The sequence below is a fragment of the Pseudophryne corroboree genome, chromosome 10 (assembly GCF_028390025.1).
Source record: "Pseudophryne corroboree isolate aPseCor3 chromosome 10, aPseCor3.hap2, whole genome shotgun sequence".
Classification (NCBI taxonomy): Eukaryota; Metazoa; Chordata; class Amphibia; order Anura; family Myobatrachidae; genus Pseudophryne; species Pseudophryne corroboree.
In genome coordinates, this window is record NC_086453.1 from 4878667 (window position 1) to 4886467 (window position 7801).

Sequence of the window (7801 nt, forward strand, 5' to 3'; positions counted from 1 at the left end):
TATGGTGTGTAATGGGCATTACTGTGTGGCATAATGTGTAAGGGGCATTACTGTGTGGCATAATGTGTAAGGGGCATTCCTGTGTGTGGTATAATATGTAATGGGTATTGTGGTGTGTGGTATAATGTGTAGGTGCGTTACTGTGTGTGGCATAATGTGTAGGGGGCATTACGGTGTGTGGTATAATCTGTAGGAGGCATTATGGTGTGTGGTATAATGTGTAAGGGGAATTACTGTGTGTCATAGTGTGTTAGGGGTATTTCTGTATGTGGCATAATGTGTAGGGGGCATTACTGTGTTGTATAATGTGTAAGGGACATTACTGTGTGTGGTATAATATGTAATGGGCATTGGGGGTCATTCTGAGTTGTTCGCTCGTTATTTTTTTCTCGCAACGGAGCGATTAGTCGCTAATGCGCAATGTCCGCAGTGCGACTGCGCCAAGTAAATTTGCTATGCAGTTAGGTATTTTACTCACGGCATTACAAGGTTTTTTCTTCGTTCTGGTGATCGTAATGTGATTGACAGGAAGTGGGTGTTTCTGGGCGGAAACTGGCCGTTTTATGGGTGTGTGCGAAAAAACGCTACCGTTTCTGGGAAAAACGCGGGAGTGGGTGGAGAAACGGAGGAGTGTCTGGGCGAACGCTGGGTGTGTTTGTGACGTCAAACCAGGAACGACAAGCACTGAACTGATCGCAGATGCCGAGTAAGTCTGGAGCTACTCAGAAACTGCTAAGAAATGTCTATTCGCAATTCTGCTAATCTTTCGTTCGCAATTTTGATAAGCTAAGATTCACTCCCAGTAGGCGGCGGCTTAGCGTGTGCAAAGCTGCTAAAAGCAGCTAGCGAGCGAACAACTCGGAATGACCCCCATTGTGCTGTGTGTCATAATGTGTAGGGGGAATTACTGTGAGTGGCATAATGTGTATGGGGCATTACTATAGGGAGAGAAAAGGCCATGGCCGGATTAAGGCAGGGGCGACAGGGGCGGCCGTCCTGGGGCCCCCACACTGTTTGTTGTTAAGTGGAGGTCGGAGTCTTCCTCTGGCGGCTCAGCTGTTCAATAACAGTGGCCGCTGAGCACTGCAGCTCCTCCAGTCAGTCAGTCTCGCGGAATAGTTAAGTAGAATTCCGTCAGTGACTGATAGATCCAGCGCGTTGTCCCTGCTGGCCGGTCCAGTGAAGTACCTGCTACAACAGCTTTGTGAGTGACGCCGACTGGCCACCCTATTGTGTCCATGTGTGTGTCTCTTGCGGGCACAGCAGGGATGTCCCTTTCAGGCAGCCGAGGGGGAAGTTATGGTCTCCTGTGGGCGGTGGCGTGGGGGTGCCCCCTTGCGGGCAGCCGAGGGGGGGTGTTAGTGTTTCGGGTGGGCAGCCTGCCACGTGTGTCTGGGGGGGGGGGGGGGGGGGGGGGGGGTTTGCCGGGGTTAGTGTAGCTTGCAGGTGGACGGGGGGGTCGGTTTAGTGTCTCCTGCAGGCTGACAGGGTGTCCTTTGCGGGCAGCCGAGGTGGGGCTGGGCTTTGCCAGCAATATAAGTAGTGGGGGCCCCCACAACCTCCATTGCCCTGGGCCCCCAGCAGCCTTAATCTGGCCCTGAAAAAGGCAAATAACGTAAGGGGCATGAATCAGGAATTAGATTTTTCCTGTGGTGGCCAATATCTGGGTGAGCAGGGTGCACAACTCGGGTGTGAGGTAGCAATCTCCTGCAAAGCCACGCCCCTTGCAATGAGGCCACAAACCCTTTTTGGGTGCACGTAAATGTTTCATTTTGAAAATGTCTATGGGGGGGCGCATTGTTTACTGTTCGCACAGGGAACCAAATTGTTTAGAAACGGCCCTGGTATCACATGTGCCCTGAGAGCGGGGGGGGATACTGGGACACATGCCACGCTCTAATCTATTGAGAAATCTGAATTGAGAAATAGTTTGCATGAAAACATACATGACATCACCCAGACATCTTTACTGCATGTGATCCTGTATCATGTGACTGCGGCCAGGGATGTCACTGAGTAACCAGCCACAGGAAACACAACGCTAAGGTCACAGTGCAAACATGACAGGAAACTCCCTATGTGTAGAGATCTGCAGAAGAGACATAAACAGTGCTGAATTTATCAAGACGTAGGATTCTTTCCAAAAAACCCAAATACGCAGTCAGTAATGTAATAATCTGCAGGATAGATCACTATGTCAGGGGGTAAATGGGACAGAGCAATGTTCTGCAGATGTCTAGCGAGGTCAGAGCTGTTTCTAGCCAATTTGGCTCCCAGTGCAAGATTTAAAAATGCGCCGCCACCCCCCCCCCACCAGTGGACATAAAAAATGCACCCCCAGAGATATCAGAAACGCAAATTTGCGTGCGCTCCCGGTGTGGGGGCGTAACCTCGCTAAAATTGGCATGGCCTCAATAAAATGGGTGTGGAAAAGACTACCTTACACTACATATTTAACCCCACACAGTAATGCCCTATATTATGCCCCTGCACCATATTATGCAACACACCTCAATGCCTGTGATACATTATGCCCTACAGTAAAGTTTACAATTACTTTTAAATTACCTGCTCGTTGCCAGGGGTTTCACACGCTGGGTGTCATGCTCGTTGCCAGGGGTTTCATGCTCTGGGATCCATGCTCGTTGCCAGGGGTTTCATGCTCTGAGACAGGTGTCATGATTGTTGCCAGGGGTGTGTAGTGCTCGTTGACAGGGGTAATGCTCATTGTCAGGGCTCAGGGGCGTGTAGTGCTCGTTGCCAGGGGTAATGCTCACTGTCAGGGCTCAGGGGCGTGTAGGGCTCATTGCCAGGGGTAATGCTCACTGTCAGGGCTCAGGGGCGTGTAGTGCTCGTTGCCAGGGGTAATGCTCATTGTCAGGGCTCAGGGGCGTGTAGGGCTCGTTGCCAGGGGTAATGCTCACTGTCAGGGCTCAGGGGCATGTAGTGCTCGTTGCCAGGGGTAATGCTCACTCTCAGGGCTCAGGGGCGTGTAGTGCTTGTTGCCAGGGGTAATGCTCATTGTCAGGGCTCAGGGGTGTGCAGGGCTCGTTGCCAGGGGTAATGTTCATTGTCAGGGCTCAGGGGTGTGTAGTGCTCGTTGCCAGGGATAATGGTCATTGTCAGGGCTCAGGGGCGTGTAGTGCTCGTTGCCAGGGGTAATGCTCATTGTCAGGGCTCAGGGGTGTGCAGGGCTCATTGCCAGGGGTAATGCTCATTGTCAGGGCTCAGGGGCGTGTAGTGCTCGTTGCCAGGGGTAATGCTCACTCTCAGGGCTCAGGGGTATGTAGTGCTCGTTGCCAGGGGTAATGCTCATTGTCAGGGCTCAGGGGCGTGTAGTGCTCGTTGCCAGGGGTAATGCTCATTGTCAGGGCTCAGGGGCGTGTAGTGCTCGTTGCCAGGGGTAATGCTCATTGTCAGGGCTCAGGGGTGTGCAGGGCTCGTTGCCAGGGGTAATGCTCACTGTCAGGGCTCAGGGGCGTGTAGTGCTCGTTGCCAGGGGTAATGCTCACTTTCAGGGCTCAGGGGCGTGTAGTGCTCGTTGCCAGGGGTAATGCTCATTGTCAGGGCTCAGGGGCGTGTAGGGCTCGTTGCCAGGGGTAATGCTCATTGTCAGGGCTCAGGGGCTTGTAGGGCTCGTTGCCAGGGGTAATGCTCACTCTCAGGGCTCAGGGGCGTGTAGTGCTCGTTGCCAGGGGTAATGCTCATTGTCAGGGCTCAGGGGCGTGTAGTGCTCGTTGCCAGGGGTAATGCTCATTGTCAGGGCTCAAGGGCTTGTAGGGCTCGTTGCCAGGGGTAATGCTCACTCTCAGGGCTCAGGGGCGTGTAGGGCTCATTGCCAGGGGTAATGCTCATTGTCAGGGCTCAGGGGCGTGTAGTGCTCGTTGCCAGGGGTAATGCTCATTGTCATGGCTCAGGGGCTTGTAGGGCTCGTTGCCAGGGGTAATGCTCATTGTCAGGGCTCAGGGGCATGTAGTGCTCATTGCCAGGGGTAATGCTCATTGTCAGGGCTCAGGGGTGTGTAATGCCACTAGTGTGTGCTAGCTGCCAGGGGTGTGTAATACTAGTCGCCAGGGGTGTGTAATACTAGTTGCCAGGGGTGTGTAATACTAGTTGCCAGGGGTGTGTAATGCCAGGGGTGTGTAATACTAGTTGCCAGGGGTGTGTAATGCCAGGGGTGTGTAATACTAGTTTCCAGGGGTGTGTAATGCCAGGGGTGTGTAATACTAGTTGTCAGGGGTGTGTAATGCCAGGGGTGTGTAATACTAGTTACCAGGGGTGTGTAATACTATTTACCAAGGGTGCGTAATGCCAGGGGTGTGTAATGCCAGGGGTGTGTAATACTAGTTTCCAGGTGTGTAGTGCCAGGGGTGTGTAATACTAGTTGTCAGCGGTGTGTAATGCCAGGGGTGTGTAATACTAGTTGCCAGGGGTGTGTAATACTAGTTACCAGGGGTGTGTAATACTAGTTGCCAGGGGTGTGTAATACTAGTTACCAGGGGTGTGTAATGCCAGGGGTGTGTAATACTAGTTACCAGGGGTGTGTAATACTATTTACCAGGGGTGCGTAATGCCAGGGGTGTGTAATGCCAGGGGTGTGTAATACTAGTGTCCAGGGGTGTGTAGTGCCAGGGGTGTGTAATACTAGTTGTCAGGGGTGTGTAATGCCAGGGGTGTGTAATACTAGTTGCCAGGGGTGTGTAATACTAGTTACCAGGGGTGTGTAATACTAGTTGCCAGGGGTGTGTAATACTAGTTACCAGGGGTGTGTAATGCCAGGGGTGTGTAATACTAGTTACCAGGGGTGTGTAATGCCAGGGGTGTGTAATACTAGTTACCAGGGGTGTGTAATACTAGTTACCAGGGGTGTGTAATGTCAGGGGTGTGTAATACTAGTTGCCAGGGGTGTGTAGTGCTCGTTGTCAGGGCTGTGTACAGCACCTGTAAAAAGGCCCAAAGCAGCCCGCCAGCCCGCGGCTCCCGCATGGCAGCCCTCGGCGCTCAGCTCCCCCTTCTCCCTGTCATTAGTATTCCGCTCGGGGGGCGGAGTTTCGAGAAATGACGCATTGCATTGTGACGTCATGAAGCAAACGCGTCATTTCTCAAAACTCCACCTCCCAAGTGGAGTACTAATGACAGGGAGGAGAGGGAGCACCCAGAGCATCTCAAAGTGCCGCGGCGTGCCCCTCGTGCGACGGCATGGCTGGCCCGCCACAAGAAACGGCACTGAGCGAGGGGAGTAATGTAGTAATCTCCAGAATGTATCACTATGTACCTGTCAGGGGGTGAAGATGGGACAGAGCAATGTTCTGCAGATCACTATAGAGGTCAGTAATGTAATAATCTGCAGGGTATATCAATATGTAGCTGTCAGGGGGAAGATGGGACAGAGCAATGCTCTGCAGATCACTAGAGAGGTCAGTAATGTAATCATCTGCAGAGTATATCACTATGTACCTGTCAGGGGGTACATGGGACAGAGCAATGTTCTGCAGATCACTAGAGAGGTCAGTAATGTAATAATCTGCAGGATATATCACTATGTACCTGTCAGGGGGTAGATAGGACAGAGCAATGTTCTGCAGATCACTGGAGAAGTCAGTAATGTAATAATCTACAGCAGGGATGGGGAACTTTCGGACCTCCAGCTGTTGTTGAACTACACATACCAGCATGCCTTGCTACAGTTTTGCTATTTGCCCATTCTAAAGCTGTTGCAGGGCATGCTGGGATGTGTAGTTCAACAACAGCTGGAGGGCAGAAGGTTCCCCATCCCTGATCTACAGGATTTATGTAAATGAATGATACAGAGCAATGCTCTGCAGATCACTAGAGAGGCTAGTAATGTAATAATCTGCAGGATATATCTAAATGGGTGGAACAGAGCAATGCTCTGCAGATCACTAGAGAGGCCAGTAATGTAATAATCTGCAGGATATATGTAAGTGGATGGAACAGAGCAGGATATATGTAAGTGGGTGGAACAGAGCAATGCTCTGCAGATCACTACAGAGGCCAGTAATGTAATAATCTGCACGATATATGTAAATGGGTGGAACAGAACAATGCTCTGCAGATCACTACAGAGGCTAGTAATGTAATAATCTGCAGGATATATGTAAGTGGGTGGAACAGAACAATGCTCTGCAGATCACTACAGAGGCTAGTAATGTAATAATCTGCACGATATATGTAAGTGGGTGGAACAGAGCAATGCTCTGCAGATCACTGGAGTGGGCCGAGTGAATGGAGACACTGACCTTCGGTTTATTCGGGGAGGCTCATGCGTGTGAGAGACGTGCAGAGTGATCCTCTAGCTCTGGGGATGAAGCTTGGACTGTGCAGGTGAAAAGCAGTCGCAGCTCTATATTCCAGCATCCGCTCACTGCTGCCCCCTCATGTCAGCATTCCACAGGAAATTTCCATCGACGCCATCACTCTCCAACAGTAGAGAAGGTTCTGCCTCAGAAATCCTGTTACACAGAGCCGGATTAAGGCTCTGGGAGGCCCGGGGCACTTCAGAGAGCGAGGCCCCTAATTAAAAGGCAGGCAGCTGATAGATATATATATATATATATATATATATATATATGTAAACACACACACACACACACACACACACACACACACACACGTATACTATACATACATACACATATAAATGCAAATACATATATACACACACGCATATACAGTATGTTTACATATACTGTATATGCACACACAGATATATACACAGATACAGATATATTATATACAGATATATATATATATATATATATATATATATATATACTAACAAACATTTATGTACATATGTATAGACAGACACAAAGGTGATGTGAACCATAATAATACAGCCAGCCAGCCTTACTTTTACTGGCAGGCTGCTGTAGCATAGGAGACAGGAGAGTGAGTGTTCGTTCCTCTCCTTCTCCTTCTCCTCCAAACACCAGCTGCCATTCCCTACACTACAGCCTGCGCACTCAGACGGTGACTGAGCCGCAGGCTGTTACATTACACACTATTGGACAGCTGAGCCGTCGCTCAGCTGTCCTGTACTGATAGGCGGCGCCGGCGCCACGGCTCAGATGTTAGGTTGCCAGGGCAACCAAACAGGAGCCGGGAATGCAGCGCAGCGCCGCAGATCGGTAAGAGCTCCGGTCTGTGGCGGGGGGCCCTTTTAGGAAGGGGGGCCCTGGGTACATACCCCCCCCCCCCCCCCTTAATCCGGCTCTGCCGTTACACTGTATCAGCAGGGCTGCCATCAGAAACTGTGGGGCTTGGGATTGACAAAATAGCCCCTCCCCCCCCCAAAAAAAAATAATAATAATAATAATAATAAAATTATAAACAAATATATATATATAATTTTTTTTCTTTTAATTAAAATTCCTGTGCCCCAACAGTTATGCCCCTATCACCATATTATGCCCCACACAGTAATGCCTCAGTACCTGCTCGCTGTCAGGTGTTCTGCTCGTTGTCCGAGGTTCTGCTCATCACCCCCACCCCCTGCCGCCGCAGCAGACTGTTTACACCTTCACAGTTTTATGCGCAGTGTTACCTGCTTCAGGTGATGACTGGTGTCTAACAGCTGCGGCTCGAGGCTGGAAACGAGAAGCCTGAATAGAACTCTTTTGCATGGGAATTAGGTAGCAGTGAGAACTGCCTTCAGTATGTAAGAGACAACTAAGTGGTACTGTACCAGACTGGTTACCGGCTGAAGGGTTGAAGCTGGACCGGACTGGTTACTGGTTGAAGGGTTAAAGCTGGACTGGACTGGTTATCGGCTGAAGGG

The 7801-nt window shown here is 50.5% G+C and overlaps 1 protein-coding gene across 4 annotated transcripts in view; it reads right to left on the minus strand.

Moving 5' to 3' along the window:
- Positions 1-6975, minus strand: part of TMEM269 (transmembrane protein 269) — a 54335-nt gene extending 47360 nt beyond the window's left edge. For 2 of the 4 annotated variants that reach the window (XR_010188502.1, XM_063942045.1), the window contains exons 1-2: positions 6875-6975; positions 6261-6534 (exon numbers count right to left, since the gene is read on the minus strand). The gene's annotated coding sequence lies outside the window, so the exon portion shown is untranslated. Of the gene's footprint in view, positions 1-2568; positions 5665-6260; positions 6535-6874 lie in introns of those variants that run through there. The other 2 variants (XM_063942044.1, XM_063942046.1) reach the window with 2 other exon arrangements.
- Positions 6976-7801: the final 826 nt, after the last annotated feature.